The sequence below is a fragment of the Symphalangus syndactylus genome, chromosome 1 (assembly GCF_028878055.3).
Source record: "Symphalangus syndactylus isolate Jambi chromosome 1, NHGRI_mSymSyn1-v2.1_pri, whole genome shotgun sequence".
Lineage (NCBI taxonomy): Eukaryota > Metazoa > Chordata > Mammalia > Primates > Hylobatidae > Symphalangus > Symphalangus syndactylus.
In genome coordinates, this window is record NC_072423.2 from 48928927 (window position 1) to 48949457 (window position 20531).

At 42.0% G+C, this 20531-nt stretch overlaps 1 long non-coding RNA gene across 1 annotated transcript; it reads right to left on the minus strand.

Annotated features, from left to right (window-relative positions):
• Positions 1 to 392: 392 nt before the first annotated feature.
• LOC129458124 (uncharacterized) lies at positions 393 to 20093 on the minus strand. Its single transcript, XR_008649542.2, has 3 exons — positions 19897 to 20093; positions 18721 to 18806; positions 393 to 617 (listed from the first exon to the last, which is right to left on the minus strand). It is a non-coding gene; the product is annotated as an uncharacterized lncRNA (long non-coding RNA).
• Positions 20094 to 20531: the final 438 nt, after the last annotated feature.

Genomic DNA, 20531 nt, shown 5'->3' on the forward strand with positions numbered 1-20531 from the left:
AAAAATGGCCTTTAAATTTTACATGGTTTTGACCTTTGGTTTTTGCATTTCAATTAAACTTCCCTCAGAGCCCAGTGGATCAAATGTTCCCTGAGTGCGAATTAGGTCCTAGCAAGAGGTGCCTACCGGCCCTCTGTTTCTTTCCTTTGCAAACTGACATCTGTCTCCCTTTTGATGCAGAGCAGATATTTTTTTCCTCAATGGCTGGAGCAGAGGTAAACTGAAATATTAGGTCTTGCCAATATTTTGTCTCTAGACACCTGAAATTTCTACGAGTCAATCATCTAAATCCATTCCTGAATCAGCACACCAATGTGCAAGCCACCCTATAACTGGTCTGAGAATGATCCAGCCTCTCCACTAAGCCATTTTTTAGCAAGGATTTTACCTTTGCAATACCTGTTGACATCTTGTATTATACTCATGCTTCATAAGAACCCAGGGATCCACAGGAGAGGTCATCATTTAACTTCTGACAGAATCGGATGCTCAGGTGTGAGAGACTGTGATGCCACCCAATATCCATTCTCCTCTCCTTTCTTGGTAATAGAGTCCTATTTTTATTTAGGGCAATGATGTCTCCAGCTGTATACTACATTTCCCAGTCTTCCTTGCAACTAGTGAAACAAAAAAACAGAAAAAGTCTTGGCATTGTATGTAATGAAAGTATGGCATTGTAGAACCGCCATACTAGCCCTGGCTACTACCTCTAGGCATCCTTTAGAAGACTGAAAGAAACCAAACGTGTTTTTCTGTTAAATGCAGCTGAAACAAATTTTAACTCTAGTAAAATTTATGTAGCACAGTTCCTGGCACATAAGTACAAAATAAATTATAACAATTTCTCAGGCACCCTCTGGATGATCAGTTCAAATGATACTTCATGGAAACCAACCAAGCACTCAGAGACAGAAAGAGAGAGAACAGATAACACCTGCATATCTACAAAGATAAAGCAGAAACTGAGAACTGCATATATCACTTAATAAGAAGAATAGTAAATATTTACTGGGTTTATAGGCACCAAGCACTATTCTAAACATTTTACATGTATTAACTCCTCTGTATTCTCAGCAATTAATACAGCACTAGAAAAACTGTGGGTCCACAATAAATGTGTTGAATAAACAAACGACAGAAAGCCAGACAACATCTTGCTTATCTGGATCTGAGCCTGACCTGCTGACTACCCTGAGCGTGATCTAGATTAAGTGACACACAAACTCTTCAGGCACACAGACAGCATATCCCTACGACCATGGTTCCTCCAAGGTCAGGATCATTTTATCTCCAGCGGACTGGGGAATCCATGTGTGCAAGGAATGTATCTCTCTCCTCAAAGAGAGAATTTCACCAGTGTATCTTTTTCCTGAATTTGAAAAATATATAGCACTCTTAAAGATTTTGCCATCTCTGTGACCTAGGTGGTTCCAGAATGAAGACATTGTCAGGGCACAGTATTGAAGGTAGAGGGGCCTCCAGGGACCATCTGCGACACCACAGGGCCAGCCTCAAGCAGGAAGTTCTGGAGTTTCTGTAATAACCTACCAAGAACTGGGCACTTGCACATGTGCCATCACAGTTCATGGTTACAATGGCCTCGTGAGTTACAAGGCCATTTCATGCAAAACACACTAAGGATTAGAGACATTGTGACTTACTTCATTCATCCAAACTTATTAAGCACCTACTATCTGCTAGGCATTAACTTCAGGGGATGTAAGAGAAAATACAGGCTATTACTTGAAGGAGCATAGACTTCAGTGGGGAAGATAGACACATAAACAAAAATCATATCTTGTGATTGTTGCTGTAATGAAGGTATCAGGTATTATGGAGACATATTGGGACTAGCTCACAGAAGACTGGCTATTAGTGCTGGGGCACAGATTGGGGCAGAGATAGGAGGCAGAAGAGAAGTAGTCCAGGAAAAGAGTACAGTTATACAAAGCATGATAAGGAAAGTGCAGTTATACAAAGTATGATAAGGAAAGTGCAGTTGGTGTAACTAGAGCATATGTTTGACGGCTTCGTAATGTTTTGATTTGGTAGGATGAACTACATTTTTCATAATGTTCTTTATTGTATGTTTCTTTATTGTATGTTTCTAATTGTGGGGCCACAAATGAACTTCTTCGGAGAATTTGGAGAATAGGGAGGCAGAAATGAAGCAGTAGCCATTTTGTAGCTCACACATATTATAGCTGAACTATTTATTTATTTCAATGGCATGGAGCAAGTTCTCTCCCTTCCCTTGGTACTCCTTAGTTCCACTGGCTCCTCTAGCTGTGTTTGTTTAGCTCCATGATGGAGGGCTCAAGATGCTTGTTGTTACAAAGGTCAAAGGCAAGAAGTATGAACACAACAGCCTGTGCTCACAAAGTCTCAACTTGTGCTTATGGGTTGCAGCTTGCTCATGACTTTCCTTTCCCAACTACCTGCTTTTGGACCTCAGTCTCTGGCATTAGATGAGTTGACAGCCTTACAGAGACTGCTTAACCAGTTCCCACAATTGTGTAGCCCGGTAACAAATCCTTACATATATATATATACACACACACATATATACACATATATATACACACACACACTATATATATATATATATATACACTTACACACACACACACGAATATATCTCTTACTGGTTTTTCTTCTGTAGCTGAACTCTGACTAATAAAGAATTTGGTATCAGAAGTGGGATGCTACTTCAACAAACACCTAAAAATGTGGCAGTGGCCTTGAGACCAGCACTCTACCCAGGCAGTGGGTAGAGATTTGAGGAGAATTTTGAGGAGCATAATACAGAAAGCTTAAATTGCCCTGAATAGGCTGTTAGCAGAAATATAGAAACAAGAAGCCTATCAGTAAGAGCTCATAAGTAAGGAAGGAACATATTACTGGAACCTGGAACAAAGAGGGGTCTTTATTACATAGTGGCAGAAATATCAGCAAAATTGTCATCTGCTATAAGAGGAAAGCAAAGCTTGTAAGGGGTAAACCTGGTTATCCAGCTAAAGTGATTTCCAAACAAAGTGTTGGAGGCACTGCCAGCAGCATCTTGCTGCTAATAGTGAAATGTGAGAGAAAAGAGGTAAATTGAGGGAAGAACTGTTAAATAAAAAGAAAGCAGGACTTCATGGTTTTAAAACTTCTCAGCCTCTCCAGGTGGCAAAAAATGCTGAAACTAAGAAATGACTTCTGAGCAGTCAGGAAAACATGGAATATAAATGAGACCACTCCCTTCCTGGAGCTTCCTGAATCACCTCATAATAAACTATTTGTTTCTGGTTCTAATTTATGAGTACAAACCTAAAACACATCCTTACTTGTTTTTCTAAATTTTGGGGACTTGAAGCTCAACCACATACTTCCTCAAATTCCAGGCCTCTGACCCTGATAATAAGACTATTCTGCAGAAGCTGGCTGCACCACTGTGCAGCTGAAAACACACACCTAGCCCAAGAGCCAGAGGACCAGAAGTAGGGCCCAAGGAAGGTAGAGAAATTTTTCACTGACCTAACCTTCACCCTATTCTTGTGATATTCTCACTCAGTGCCTTCTATAGTCTTTTCCTTAAGTGTATCACAAAAACACTGGTATTGGCCAGGGCTCTTCACTCACCTCTTCTAGGAAATTTTGTATAATCCTATGTCTTGACATGGACACATTACTCACTGTATTTCAATCCCAGCCCTTCCTCCTAAACTACAGCTTATCTATCCAACCTCCCCCTGGAAATCTACACTATGGTGTTGCAAAGGCAGCAACTCACATCAGAACTCATTCATTCTCTCTCTCTCTTTCTCTCTCTCTCTCTCTCACACACACACACACACACACACACACACATACACACATATCCCAGAGAAAATACCTTTTCCAACACACCTGGTCTATGAGACCAGATCACCTGGATTTGAGCCCTGATTCTAATATTTCCTGACTGTGAAACCTTGAACAAGTATCTGTTTTCACCTCCCTGTGTTGCAACTTCTTCACGTGTGATTGAGGTTAATAGTTCTTACCTCATTAGGTTATTGTAAAGATAAAATGAGCTCTATACGTAAAACAGAAGTGCCTGGCACATATTATACTCTCCACAAATTTTAGCTGTCAATATTGTTACTATATGATGAATTACACCACTCAATAATCCAAGGAATAACCCTTGAAGTCCCCTACTGCCCTGCAATCCACACGTATCCAGTTGATCATCAAACTCATTCGTTCTACCTCCTAAACATCTTCCTAATCCATTCATATTTCTCCATCCCAGCTGTTACCTCTTTAGTTCAAGCCTTCATGGTTCCCCCATCAATAAGGATCAGTGTACAATTGTCATGGACCCCTACCTGGGTTTTATGTGAACCATAACCAAAACAACCCCACCCCTCTGTACCTATGTCCAAATCCCTTCTCCACACTGTAGCCAGAATGTCCTTCTAAACTAAAACTCTCATCATGTTTCTCCCCTGATTAAGAAGCCTTAAGAATAAAATCTTGGCTCTTCATGCCCTTCCCTCAGTGCTCCCTGCTGTCAACCCCACCCTCACTGTCTTGCATCCTACCATCCCGCCACATTGGACTCTTGGAAAATTTTGAAACGTTTAAACTCTTAACATGTCCTTCCTCCTAGACTCTTTGGTGCTATTAAACAAAACTAGAGCCAGACAGTAGTTAAAGCAGTGAAAACAGATTTCATTCAGGAACTACAGTGATAAGGGAAAAGAGACCTCAATATAGAACTGGGCTCAATTCTGAATATAGCAAGGACAAGTGGGGATTTATAGCCAAGGAGCAGGGTGGGTGTGAAAGGTAGGTGGATGGAAAATTACTAAGAAGAGACATCAAGGGTAGGGGAATTCTTTCTAAACTAATCTAACAAGATCTTTGCTGAAGGCAAGTCTGAGTGATCAGATATCAAGGATGGAGGATGAAGAATTTAATCAGATATCAAAGGTGATCAGATGTGGAGCTGGAGAAGCCCTTCCCAAACTTACTTAGTAGGATTCTTTTTTTTTTTTTTTTTTTTTTTCCTGAGATGGAGTCTTGCTCTGTTACCCAGGCTGGAGTGCAGTGGCCCAATCTCGGCTCACTGCAACCTCCACCTCCCAGGTTCAAGCGATACTCCTGCCTCAGCCTCCCAAGTAGCTGGTATTACAGGCATGCACCACCACGCCCAGGTAATTTTTGTATTCTTAGTAGAGATGGGGTTTCACCATGTTGGCCAGGCTGGTCTCAAACTCTTGACCTCGTGATCCGCCCGCTTCGGGCTCCCAAAGTGCTGGGATTACAGGCGTGAGCCACCGCGCCTGGCCACTTAGTAGGATTCTTGATAAAACTGATCTATGAAAGTTCAGCAAAAATTGGAGCCAAAGTCTAGGCCAGTTGAGAAAAGGTCTCAGGGGAGCCTTATCAAAGTCTGATCAAGGAGAGAGTCTTTGTCAGTGCTAAAATAAAACAAAAGAGGGGATTATTATAGCAAAGACTAAATATGTATGTGGAAATCTAATCCCAAATGTGAGAGTATTTGAAGGTAGGGGCTTTGGGCAGTGATTAGGTCATGAAGGCAGAGGACCTCATGAATAGGACTAGTACCCTTATATAAAAGGCCCCAGAGAGATCCCTTGCTCCTTCCACCATGTGAGGACATGACAGAAGAGGTGGCCATCTATGAACCAGGAAGCAGGCCCTCACGAGACACAAAATCTGTTGACACCTCAATCATTGTCTTTCAGCCTCCAGAACTGTGAGAAATACATTTCTGATGCTTATAAACCATCCAATCTATGGTGCTTTGCTATAGCAGCCTGAATGATCTAAGGCAGAAAATTGATACTCAGAAGTGAGGTACTGCTATACCAAATACCTAAAAATATGGAAGCAGCTTTGGAACTGGGCAATGGGCAGAGGCTGGGGAGTTCTGGGACACATGCTAGAAAAAGCCAACATTGTTGTAACAGATCTTTAAGGGCAATTCTAGTGAGAGCTCAGAAAGAAAAGAGATCTATAGAGAAAGCCTCAATCTTCTTAGAGAATATCTGAACAGAATTCTAAACAGAATGTTCACGCTCCAGGGACTGTTGTGGGGTGGGGGGAGGGGGGAGGGACAGCATTAGGAGATACACCTAATGCTAAATGACGAGTTAATGGGTGCAGGAAATCAACATGGCACATGGATACATATGTAACAAACCTGCACATTGTGCACATGTACCCTAAAACCCTAAAGTATAATAAAAAAAAAAAAAAAAAGAAATATGGGTGGTAAAGGCCATTCTGATAAGGTCTCAGACCTCATCAGAAATAAGGAACCTGTTGGACAATAAAGGAAAGGCTATCCTTATTATAAAGTGGCACAGAACTTGGCTGGATTGTGTTCATGTCTTAGTGTTTGGTGGAAGATAGAACATGCAAGCAACAGAACTGGAAATTTGGTGGAGGAAATATCTTTAAAAGTATTGAAGGAGTGGCCTAGTTCCTTTTGACTGCTTAGAGTAAAATGTGAAAATAGAGAAATGACTTACAAACAGAGTTATTAATCAATACAGAAGCTGCACTTAAAGAATTGGAACACTTTCAGCCTATCTGCATTGAAAATAATGAGAAAGACTACTCAAGAAAGAATACTAAGGGTGTGGCCAAATAACTATCCAATAGAGATTAGTCAGTCATCTCAAAAGAAGCTACAAAAAAAAAAATGCAGAGGAGTAACCACCTACATTGCCCAACACTGCCTCACATCACTGGCTTCACTCCCCACACTACAGCTCCAAGCAATTCAGCCACCCCTAAGTGAGGCTTCAGTGGGCCCTAGTGGGGGTTACCCTGTATCCAGCAAAGCTTTGGGTATGTGGCTACCTCCACCTAGATTCCAAAGGATGAGCTGCCTGGAGCTGCTGGCATGGAACCCAGGCGGAGGGCCACTGGGAAGTTTGGGACCACCACAAATATACCCCATTAGGGCAATGCCCAGCAGAACTGTGGGGTTGAGTCCCCCTAGAGACCCTACACCTCTAGAGCCTCCAGCATACAATCGCAGCCTGGAAGAGCATCAGGCACACAACTCCATCCCATGAGAGCTGTGGCAGGGGCTGTGCCCAAAGCCAAGATGACAGGGCTACCCAGAGCCTTGGGGGCTCAACCCATGTCCAGCAAATCTGCAGAGGCGGGACTGCTGTCTCAGTCGGTCTAGGAGACAGAACCCCCACCACCGTGTGCCTAGAGAGCAAAGCATCAAGCCAAGGAGCCTTAAGGGATAATGTAATTTGCCCATTGGATTTTAGACTTGCTCAGGACCTCTTCCTACTTTCTTCTTTCCTATTTATGCCTTTTGGAAGAGAATTGTCTATACTATGTCTGTCCCTCCATTATATCTTGGAAGCACAGGACATGTTTGATTTCACAAATTCACAGCTAGAGAGGAATTTGCCTCAGGATGACTCATATCTTGAGTCTCACCCATATCTGAATTAGATGATATTTAGAAGATAGTTTAGACTTTGGGCTTTTGAATTGACAACATGTGAGAAGTACATGAATTTTGAGGGGCCAGGGTGAAATGCTATAACTAAATATTTGCATCTCTCCCAATGTATGTGTTGAAACTCTATTCCCAATGTGATGGCATTTGGAGGTGAGGCCTTTGGGAGGTGATTAGGTGACTTGGGAATGGGATTAGTACCCTTATAAAAGAAGGCCCAGAGGGATCTCTCACCCCTTCAGCCATGTGAGGTTACAGTAAGAGGACAGCTGTCTATGAACCAGGAAGCAGGCCCTCGCCGAACACTGAGTCTGCAGGCACCTTGATCTTGGACTTCCCGGCCTCCGGAACTTTGAGAAATAAATTCCTGCTGTTTATAAGCTACTCAGTCTATAGTACACTGAAGCCTAAATGGACTAAGATAACCCCTATACTCCTAAGTGTCCCAAACAGCAACAGGTGAGTGAGGAGGTGTTTGGTTGGAGTCCTAGGTGGGAGAGGCAGGCTGGGTAGCAGGTGATCCAGGAGCAGTGGTACACTTGGACCCTGGACCGCCCTGGCCTGCTTCAGAGGGCCACTCCTGGCTGAGTGTAGCCCTAAACTCTGTTTTGCTTGCTTGCAAGGCAAGGGATAACTCTGACGAAAAGGTTAACTAGTCTAATCACAGCAAAGGTCAGGACCCCAGTGATGGAAGCAGACCCTTCCTGCAAGAGTGGAGGACATCTCCATAGGAGAAGCAAACCGAGGCACTCTGATAGAAAGGCTTTTATGTTATAGGGTTTGAGTTTCCTTTTTTCAACCTTCCGGAAAAAAAAAAAAAAAAAAAAAGTAGTCAAGAGGCTGTCAGGCAGCTCAGCGTCTCCATTAGAATTCAGAGTATTCCACGGTAATTACAAAACAGCTGTAATGGAAAATTGGTAGTCAAACCCATTTTCCAGCGACTAGAACGGTGAATGGGCTCCATTATGTTCCTAATTCTCATTAACTTAATTTGCATAGGAAACAATGAAGGAATACATAATGAGGTACAGTGGGCAAGCAGCCCAGCCCTGGCCCCCACGGTGCTGGGCTCAACCCACAATGACCCACCCCAAGGGAAGGAAGGCCAAGTGCTTCTGTTGGGCTGGACTCCACTGGGCAACCTGAGGCTGCTGCCCTGAGCTAGTCCAAAAACTAGCGAGGTGGAGGATGACTGCTTGCCTGTCACTTGTCCAGGATCACCTTGCCTCAGCACACCCAATGCAAATCCTGTTTCTTCTCTCCACTTCCCTCCCCTACTCTTGGTAAGGCTGAAGAACTGGAGCAGAAGGAGGAGGGAACTTGTTTTCGGGTAAGCAATTCCAGGCTTTGGCTGTGTGTGCACGCATGTTTCTCCCTACAAATCTGGTTTTAATTATAAATGGCCCTGGCAAAAGAATGAGATCAGCAGCTGGGGAGTGGGGTGGGGTTGGGGTACAGAGATAGGCCTGAGCTGAGCCCTGGGTGCTTTTGAGGAAGTGAGGACAGCAGAGCCTAGCTCCGGTTTTGCTACCTTAAGCCATAGTGACCACATCAGACCAGATCTTTGCTGGTGGATTAAATGGAACTCGAAGTAAGGCAGAAACAGGTCACAGCCAAAACTCAAAGCTCAAACAGCCAAGCTATCTCCGATTCCACCTACCAAGCTGTGACGGCAGTGGAAAGCCAGAAGTTCTTTGTGTTCTCTATTTTAACAAATAAAATTACAAACAAAAAAAAAAAATAGTGGTATCTTCAACTCACAGTGAGTTTAGGCATCTGTGATATTTTAGACACTATACTGGACTGTCTCAATGAATCTTTACAGCAAAACTGACAGATAAGAATTATATCAATTTCACTGATAAGGAAACTGAAGCTCAAATAATTTTATATGCTGATTGTTTAGCTCTTCACAGGCAAAGCCTGGTCTTATGGACCAGCTAGTCCAGCTAAGCTGATGCTTCCCAAACTTTCTAGCTTCACGACACTCATAGAAAGTGATCATATTTGTATAGGGTACTCAGGGTGAAGGAGAGAGAATATGGAACCTGAAGAAGGCTGTCCCAAACTTCACTTGGTTGAGGGGATCAGTATTTCAACCCGTATGTGTTGGAAACCTCAAGTCTAATTCATAGGAAAATGCTGGCCCCTTCCAAGAGCTACCAGGAAGGTGTATATGCCAGCAATATCCCAACAGTGTCTCACTTGATAAAACAGAAATATCTGAAATACCACTACTAGTTTGGGTTAATTATTGCCCTCCCCATATTTCTCTTTTTAAATGCATATCTCTGTAGGTGATGTATAATATTCATCCCATAAAGAAATACAATGTAAGGAGCATTTAACTCAAAGTAAGAGACCCGGGTTTGTTTCCTAATTCTGCCACTACATAGCTGAAAGAGTTATGCAATTCATTTCAAGAGTGCTGGACCAGATAACTTTCCTTCTCTTAAAACTCTGCAAAGGTACCTATGTAAGCTTTTGTCTTGAGGTGAGAATGGGAATGGGTCAGTGCTATGCCAAATGCTGAAAGGAAGAATAGCATAGGCAAAGTGAATGAAAACAACTTTTTTTTCCAAAAATTAATAATTCCAAGCTGCTCCACACCAACCCTATTATCCTCATCATCTCCAACAGTAATTTCCTGAGAATGTACTACGTTCTGGGCATCCCACATATATGGTTCATAATCCCTGTAACAACACTATGAGATGGGTTTCATCATCACTGTTAGATATGGCACTGTCACGATAAGAGGTTGAAGCCATACAGCTGGGTGTTGCACCTGCTCTTCGTGTGCTTCTCTGTCTCACCTAGAACCTACACTTTCTTCACTTTTTGCAACAACTTGCTGCCTCTCCTTTACCTCCTTCTGAGCCTGGAATGGATGACATGCTCTTCAGCATTTCAGTGAACTCTTGATGCTCATGGTGAATTTGGGAGCACAAGTGTGTCCCATCTCATTGGCTCCCAATCTTATCCTCAGAGACACTACCTATATCCAAAATAATTGGAGATGATTTAAGCAGAACTTTTGGTTGACTTGACCAATTGGATTGGTTCTTCAGGTGCCATAGCCATGCATCCCAGACAGAGACACCCTTAACAACCAACACGGCAATCCTTTGTGTCCAAGGCCAAGGAAAACAACTAGTCTGCATTCATGTGCACAAACTATTGTCTTTCTGTTTGTGCCCACCAGAAGTCAGTTCATACAGTGCTCAGTGTTTGTTGATTAATGAGTTGACTTACTGCCTTTATTAATAACCAAGACTATTTACTCTGAGCCTGATATGTGGAATCATTTTACCAAGAGTTATAGAGAATTTTACATTTCTCTAGTTTGTAAAGCACATTCAGATTTTCCATCTAAGTCTTCATATTGTTCCTCAAAACTGCTTGCTTCAGACTAGGCACTGGGAGGTGGTCTCCTTTCTTGATGCCAACCTCATGGCTTAGGGAATTGCTGTAGGATATGGCAGGAAAAGCCCAAGAGACCAAGTTCAATGTTCTAATGTTGTCCAACTTCATCCCTGATTTTAAAGAGAAATACCAGCTGGCCTATTTAACCAAGCACCAGTTCCAAGCAACTCCCACTCTCAAATGGACTGGCTTTTAGATTAGTTTTCCTGCAGGTTCTCCAAGCACTGTCTCTCATTTCCTATATATAAGAGAGCAAAGCTGAAGATGTGCTAGAAAGATTCAGGGCTGGTTTGTTTGTTCCCTTCTTGGGTTCACTCAATGGCACTTACACACAGACAAAAACCCACTTGTGGCTGAAGTCTCCCACGCAGAGTTGCAGGCACGCAGCGTTCCCTCAGTAAAGTGCCTCTTGCTGTGTTCCTGGGAACCAGCACCGCACCACACAGCTCTGCCAACTGCGTCACTTTTAGATTCTGGGCTTTGAAACCAAATAAAAATTGATATGTGTGTAATCACATTTGTTTAATTAAAGTAACACATCTGTGCAGTAAATATTCCAGCAAGAGCTGGTCAATAGCAAATCCTCAGCATGTACAGTAATAATTGACAAATGTAATTAAATGCATGTCAGAGTTTTAAAAGAAAATATAATGAGATTTCATCATTTTATATGTACAGGTAATTAGTTCTTAGGAATGTGAGTAAAAGCAAATTATCTACAGATTTGAACTATCAGCAGATAATTCAAATGACCTAGTTTGGGAGAGAAAATGGTATCTAAAAAGTAGAGAAATTTAAACCAAAACAAATATTTTTTTACTATTAAATTAGAAAGCTACGTTAAGAAATGAGAATGAATAATTTTGCTCAACGTGTTTTCATGGAGCTTTTCTCTTTGGATGAGTTGTGCCATAGCGAGGGCACCAGATTGGAGGGAAGTCTCTCCTGGCCTCCTGGTTCATGCTCCTCTTCTAGCTGTCTAGGTATCCAGGAACTTCCTAGCCTCAAGCTCCGGGTCATTTTAAACAAACCTTTCTTTTGGTTTCTTCTGTGTTTAAGGTGACCCACCTCCTGCTGCTTCTCAACAGTTCCTGTTTGGTCCAAGAGTTATCATCCCAGATCCTGGATAGCACGTGCACAGAGAGGGTTTGGGAAGGGCATTCCAAGAGTAGGGAACAATATGAGCAGATGATGCAAAGATAGAGAAAAGTGCATGTCCTGTTTGGGAAGCAGAGAGGAGCTCAGTCTGGCTGGGGAAGAGTCCAGTAGAAGAGAAGGAGATGTGGCTGTCAAAATAAGCAAGGATATGATGGGCAGAAACTTGAATATCAGCCAAGAACTTTGAGCATCATTCTCTGAAGGCCATATAAAGTTGCTGAAGATGCTGTTTTTTGCTACTTCACTCAATGCTAATCATGCCAAATGCTTCAAAAATCTCAGCACTCAAATATAAACTACCTCCTTGTAGAAACAGTCAAGTCCTCATCACAAAAACCTGGTCATTTTGACATTAGGGTTATTTTTCTCCATGATGAAAGCTATATGTACACTTCTCTCTCTCACTGGGTGATGCCTCAATTTCTTTTCCTTCTCTAAACCCCTGCAAATGTTGACACTGCCACCTTAATGGTCCACCTTAGTGGCTTATCTTAGCAACTGTAGCTCTGGACTGTAAATCAGAGTTTTATTGCCATAGGCAGACTAAGCATGGGCAAGGACAGCATGAGCCTGTCCTGTGCATGTGAATTTAAATTTTTCATATGTATACACAGGCTGTTTAGCTTCATCTTTGCTGCCACGATTCTGTGTCAGGAAATAGCAGTGAGAGAACAGAATGACCATGATAAATGCAAGATTTGGCCATCGTTTCATACGACAGCCAGAAGTTCCTCACTAGTTGGAGGGCAGAAGCTTTATGGAGTTTCATGGTTAGTGGCTGTACCGAGGGATATGCCACTCACTCCCTGGCTTGCACCCCTTGTGATCAGGGCCTTCCTTCTCTGGGACAGTTTGTGCTGGTGCATCAGTGACCAGAGCTAAGCGTCACTGTGGCCCCATATTTAGAGCTTAATAGTTGGCAGTTCATAGTTCCTACAACAGCAACAAAAAATGCAATAACAATAGTAATAAAGAGGAAACCTATAAATTAAAAAACACAGGCATATCAACCAAAAACAATGTGCTTATTTGACAAATAACAAATAACTTATTTGGATCAAACTGAAAATTTCTACATATAAAACAATTTGAGAAATAAAATCACTTGCTAGATACTTGTGCATAAGGAAGTTTTAAGCTTTAGGTGTAACAATTATGTCATGGTTTTAACCTGTCAATCTTTTTCAACAAAGCCCTTATATTTTAGAGATATAAACCAAAACACATACAGATGATAAGATATAATGATGTCTGCATTTCCTTCAGAATAATCAAGGAGAGGGAGGAAAAAGGAGTCAGTAAGGTTATGAATGAAAAAAGAATGTACTGGTAATTGTTGGAGCTGTGAAATACATACATAGGGCTCAATATACTAGTTTCTTGACATTTATCTATATTTAAATTTTTCATTTAAAAATTGATGATAATTCTGATTTTTAGCTAGCCAAAGAGAGAAGTCCTTCTGGGTTGTTAATTTATGGCTAGAGTTTGAGGTTGAACTGAGGCTGGAGCTCTGGGTTCCATTTGTGGCTAGGGTTATAAATTTATAATTTATCAAGTATGGAGCAATCTATGACCAAAGAAAGAATCCAGGAGTGGTCAGACAAAATATAAAGTGGATGATCATGATTATGGGGTAACTTGGGTCTGGTCTTGAGATCAGTCTGTGGCCAGCTTTAGAGACTGGTCCAAAGCTAGAATTAAGAAGAAATTGTAGCCAAAGTAGGAGGTCATTCTTTCTGGAATTAAAGATGGTCTATGCCATCAATTACAGAATTATGTATTTCCAGAGCTAAAATTCAAACGTGTGACCAAATGGAGAGGAAGTTTTAGATTTTCTCTGTGGTGATGTGGGGTGGATGGCATGTTGGGTCTGGTATGACATCATATCAGTGATTGAAAAGATTTAGAAGCCAGTGTGTTGAAGTCAGGATCAACTATGAATGATTTCAGGGAGCTTATTTGTGACTGGGGTTAAGGGAGTCTACAGTTCAGTTTCTCACTGGGGTTTTGAGGTGGTTTTACACTCTAGGATGCACAATTAGCATTACCTGAGGAAGGACGGTATCTAAAAATGTCAACAACTAGGCCCTACCTAAGGCCACTGATCCTGGAACTCTGAGGTCAGGGCCAAGACTTTGATGAGAAGCCCTAAGTTAGAGTGTCACAGAGTGACCAGACTAAGATATCCTTTATATCTGAAGTTAAAAGGTGTTCTGTGACTAGAGTTTCAAGTGTAAGGAGTTAGTCAGTGGCTACATAATAGAGAAATATGTGGGCCTCCAGAATGATGCAGCAAGTCTACTTTTTTAGCACTGTGCTAATCCTGGGGTCCCTGATTCAGACCACCCAAGAAGCACACATAAATAATGTGGTTCCTTGATTTAAAACAATGCTTCTGACCTACCTATGTAGCACATATTGGAGTCTTTTTACCTGAAGCAAGAATAGGTTTCTCCACTGAGAAGACCAAGGTCTAGAGCCTAGCACCATTCAAGATCATGGATAAATGGTCCATTAGGAAACCAAACCTCAGATCATGGCCTCAGTTGATTCCTGCGCCAGCCCACTTAGCTAACTCACCTAGCAAGACCTTACCAACAACCCTATATAGAGTAAAATATATGATAAGCAATGGGGCTGAATGGAAAGAAGGTCATGAGTACTATAAATTTAAATGATAGAAGGAGGGTCTCTTAGTCCGTTTAGTGTTGCCCTAACAGAATGCATGAGGCCGGATAATTTATAAAGAAAATAAGTTTATTTTGCTCATGATTCTGATGGCTGAAAATTACAAGATTAAGTAACTGCATCTGGTGAAAGTCTCCTGCTGCTTGAATTCACGGTGGAAAGTGGAAGAGGAGCCAGCATGTGCAAAGAGATCGCATGGGAAGAGAAAAAGCAAGAGAGAAAAATCAAGGAAGTGAGACTCCTTTTAATAACCTGCTCTTATGGGAACTGATGTAGTTTGGATGTTTGTGCCCTCAAAATCTCATTTGGAAATATGATTTCCAAAGTTGGAGGTGGGGCCTGGTGGAGGTGATTGCATCACGGGGCCAGATCCCTCATGAGTAGTTTAGCACCATCCCCTTAGTGATAAGTGAGATCTTGCTCAGTTAGCTCACAGGAGATCCGGTTGTTTAAAAAAGTCTGGGACCTCCCTCTTCTCTCTGTCTTGCTCTTGCACCCACCATATGATGCCCCTACTCCCCCTTTGCCTTCAGCCATGATCGTAAGCTTCCTAAGGCCTCACCAGAAGCAGATGCTTCCTGTACAGCCTGCAGAACCATGAACCAATTAAGTCTCTTGTCTTTATAAATTACCCGGCCTCAGGTATTTCTTTACAGCAATGCAAAAAATGGACTAACACAGGAATTAATTCATTCCCATGAGAACTAAAACTCACTCACCCACAAGAGAGTACATTTCTATTCATGAGGAATCTACCCCCATAACCCAAATGCCTCCCACGGAGCCCTGCCTCGCTACACTGCCACACTGGGGATCAAATTTTAACATGAGTTTTGGTGGGGCAAACAGCATCCAAACCATAGCAAAGGAAGAGAGGAAAGATGTGTCTCCTAACTTTTCTTTAATTAGTAAATGCTTTCTTGAAAAGGTAAAATTCTGCAACACAACACATTGCTATGGATTCCATTTAATTAGTTTATGACATGCTTAATGTACGCCTATTGTTTGTACCCGTGAGGGTGTCTAAGTCATAGCTCTGTTCATAAGAAGCTTGTAACCTAGGACAGCAGGGGCTCACAGTCAGCTGAACAGAAAAGACATGAGAAATGATGTGAGTGGACTAGGTTGCAACACCGCTAGGTTGATGGTCCCTGTTGGCTCACGGTTCTGTAGGCTGTACAGGAAGTCTGGTGCCAGCATCTGCTTCTGGTGAGGCCTTTGGAAGCTTATAGTCATGGATGAAGGCAAAGGGGGAGTAAGTGCATCACATGGCAGGAGCAGGAACAAGAGAGAGAGAAGGGGCAGGTCCCAGACTCTTTCAAACAACCGGATCTCCCACGAACTAACTGAGCAAAACTCACTTATCACCAAGGGGATGGTGCTAAACTATTCATCACTATTCCAAGGCTCCAAATGGTCTTCCAGCATCTCATTGAGAAGAAGAGTTAATCATTGTTTCCCTCTTAGATGGCTTCTGGGACCAAGAACTGGTCAGAATGCTTTTTATACCAAGCCTGAGACCACCAGGAGGCACATTATAGCTCCTTTAAGGTGGCCTGCACTCTATCGAGATCCTGACCTGGGTTCTGGCAACACTGAGAAAAAGCACAGACAAAAGGTAACTGTGGGATGAAATGTTCCAAGAGAAGGAGCTCAGAGAAATGCGAGGTAAGGTAGGTTGACTGGTGTCATTGGAGATGACAAACACTGTAATTGCCTACCAAATGCTATCACTTTTCCTTCCTACAAATAGAATTCCAATTTAATTCAGGGAGGCAATGCATTCAGTTTCAAAGACCATTTCCTGGCCTTCCTTGCTATTAGACGTGATCATGTAACAATGTAACTAATGATATATTAGCGAAATTCTGCTGGAGAAATACATAAAGCACTCCTTCCTCCTTTACACACATACTTCCCAAGTTCCAACACATTTTTTTCTTGCAGCAAGGACAAGAGCATTGAAATCACCAGTTGATACAGAATAACATCCTTGAGTCTGTTCCAGAATTGGGTGCACTCTTCTGAATCATTCTTGTCCAGCTAGTGACAAGGAAAGAGGCATTTTCTAGGTAGGAGTGTCTTAGTCTATTCACACTGCTAATAACAAAATACCATAAACTGAGTTACTTATAAAAGTTATTGACATAGTTCTGGACACTGAGAAGTCCAATATCAAAAAGCTGCAGATTTAGTGTTTGGTGATAGCCTGTTTTCTCCTGGCTTGAACATTCTCACTCTGTCCTTACACAGTGGAAGTGACGAACAAGCTTTCTTGGGCCTCTTTTATAAGGGCACTCATCCCATTTATAAGGGCTCTGCCTTCATAATCCAATCACCTCCCACCTCTTAATACCATCACATTGAGGTTTAGGATTTCAACCTATGAATTTTGGATATTCAGACCCTAACAGAGCCACTACTAGGTCTATGCTAGAGCCTTGGAGGGTGCTATGACCCCACCATGCTAGCCCGAGCTATTGCAAATTGCCATCGCACATTGCCATCCAAGCAGTCTTGACAGAGGCCCTGAGCATCAGAAGAAGCACCTCTTTCCCTAGTGCTTCCCCAACCACAGCAACAGCAGGAAAAGGACATAAGCGACCCATACCTCACCTTACCTGTGAACTTGTGACATCTACAGTAGAAAAGAGGAAGGGTGTACAGATGACCTGCAGAAGCTTATTTAGGAATGTCAATGGATGTGGCGAGGGCTATGGCAAGAGCTAGAACATGCTGGATTCTAGGTTCTGGATGAAACTCTTCCATCTTCCTGTTGAATTAGCTGAGGTCATAGTAAGTCAAGGATCTAGAAGTCATGGCTAGCTTCAGAGTGTGTCCAGTGATATGTGAGAGTCACTAGACCATGAGGCTACAGTGGTAGACCAGACACCAATACCAGAATTCCTTGTGTAGTCAACAAAGAGGAGGTCTTGACTGAGTAAAAACTGGCCAAGGGGATAGGACTAGATCTTCATTGTCTCTGCTTACCAAGGTTGGACCTCAGAGAATAACTTTCCAATTCTCCCTCCAAAACAAGCAAGAGCCAAAGGCTCTCACACAGGCTGTGTTAGGTTGGTCACAAGAACTGGGAATGGAGGAAAGCTGGGTGGCCTCTGATAGCAAAAAGTAGAGCAAATGGGAAATAAAGTCTGCCATTTTAAAGGCCAACTCTAAATAGCTAAGCAAGGGCCATGAAGTCCAAATGGGGAGGGGAGAATCAGAAAGATTCTCTTGTCTCCAAAGAGAAACGACCTCAGCAGAGGGCAAGCAAGATGGAAGAATTAGGTCCCAGAGGGAGGAGTCTGTCCTAGCCCATAGTGGGAAGATATTGTGACAGGTGAGTTCAAATGACAACAATCCTGTGTAACCATTATTATTACTGCTTGATAAATATTATTATTACTACCTATGAATGCAGATGAAGAAGCTAAAGGTCTGCAAGATGCACAGTCAGGCAAACAGCAAACAGCATAAGAAAGGGCAAAGCTCCAGCTTGCATGTTCTGCACATGTATCCCATTTTTTTTAGAAGAAATAAAGAAAAACTTAAAAAATGTTTTAAATAAATAAAAAATTTAAAAAAGAAGATCAAAGCTACAGCTACAACACCAAAGCCCAAATTTTTTTCTTTTGTGTGTGTGTGTGTGTGTGTGGCCTTAATTCCATGCAGAAACACGTTCAGAGAAAGAGAAAAAGAGAGGGCACCTATATGTTGGGGAAAGTGAATGAGGAGAAGGAAGAGGGTCACCCAGAAGAAAATGATGATAATAATAGATAGTCTTGAATGTCCAGCTGAGAGGTTTTCTGTTGATTTGACAATAAAGAAGATCCATTGTAACTCCTTGAACCAGGGCAGAGACCACAAAAATGGTGTTTGGGGATGTTCAATCTTGCAGGGAGAACTGGAAGATAAAAGCCTGGGGAGCAGGGCACTCAGGCTTCAAGAATCAGGGTTACCTGTATTCCCTCCTTGGCCACTGAGTCAAGAATAACCAAATTGTTTCTTCATCAATTTCCTTTTTCAGGCTTGCTCTTTCCCATTTCTAAGAGAGAACGAAGATTACCAGTTATGATCATTTGTATTGGGATTCGCACCTCTGAGAGAAGTTTCTCCTTTAAAACATAGCAATATGTTCAATCCTCATTGGTCCTCATTTCATGTGAAAGAGAAATGTCACAAGCAACATTCTCACAAGCTACATTAGGGGGCTGAAGTTAACCTCCTATCTAAAGAGGAAAATCCTACAAACAGCCAAATGTGGCAGGCAGCCCTATATGTTACAAGATGGGACCTTCTTGAATAAGAACTTGGAATTGATGTTGCCAGGGTCTCCTCCAACTCTGTGATATTATGAGGAGGAGATTCTAACTTTTTTAATATCAGGTCCAGCCTTCTGCCTTTAAGCAGACCTGCACTCTTGGAGGAAGCTCAAATTCCTGTTTGCCAAGGCTTTCTGCATTCCAGGGACTTGGCACTTGCTGATTCCTCTTCCTGGATGGCTCTTCTTGCTCTTTGCAAAGCTGGCTCATTTTCTTCTTCCAGGTACTTGCCTGAAATGTCTTTTGCTCACAGAGGGCTTTCTTGACCACGTGCTTAAGTGGATCACCCTGTTTTTTTCTCATGATAGAACCCTGGTTATTTCCTACATGAATCTTACTACACTCTGACAATTGTAATATTCGTTTGCTTTCTTAGTGCTTATCTTCCCAATAGAATACTAAACTCCATGCTGGATCCCCAGGATGTAGTAGTGTCTGGCACATAGTGGGTAACCAAGAAGTGCTGGAAGGATGAGGATAAATGTTCAGATGGATGGATGGATGGATAAGTAGATGGATAGACGGATGGATGGATGATGGGTGGAGGGATGATGGATGGATGATGGATGGATGGATGGATGGATGGAAGAATGAACAAATATTTCATTAAGTATGTCATGCAAAAAGAAGGTTAGGAGGTCAAATGAGTTTGGAAAATGTGTGCTCTTCCCTTCTTGGAGATTCACAGTGCACATTAGCATTTTAAAGGGTATGAAAATTCCCCAGGAAGAAAAAACTTACTTAATTTTATTTTACCCAGCATTTCCTAAAGTTATTTTAACTCAAAATACTTCTTTTTCATGGTACACTTACTTAACATCCTGCCAAAGAATGTTCCTTGAAACACCAGTTTGGAAAATCTGCTCCTTTATAACCATTGCCATGTTGAATAGTAATTATTTTTTAACTCTCCTTCCAGGCTGTGAGGTCTCTAAAGATATAGACTGAGACTTACTCATCTTCATATCCTCAACGTATAGCACAGTGCCAGGCACAGAGCAAATACTCAGAAAAAAATTGAGTACCTGAGAAGGGAGGAAACAAGAGGGAGGAAGGCAAGAAGGAAGGAAAGGAGGGAGGAAGGAAGAGAGAATGTAGCTGGGTTAGTCCATAAGTAATTACTTCCTGATATGTACTTCAGTTGACTTTGAGGCAAATAGTAAAATGCTAATGATGACCTTACTGTGTCAGAAGTCAGCATTACATTAACTATCTCAGATAAATTTTAGATTAATAATTGACCTAGGGTTAGGATTTAGGGGTTAATTCACAATAAAACTTCCCTGTGTCTCCTATCCCCCTCCCCCAACACACACACATAGCATTCTTAAGCTGAACTCTCTCCTGTGTCTGAGAGTCAGATAATTATTATATCTAGAGAGCACTAGCAACAGTGTTACATACTGGTTAAGAATATAGGTTCTGAAGGCAAATCCAGACTCCACCAT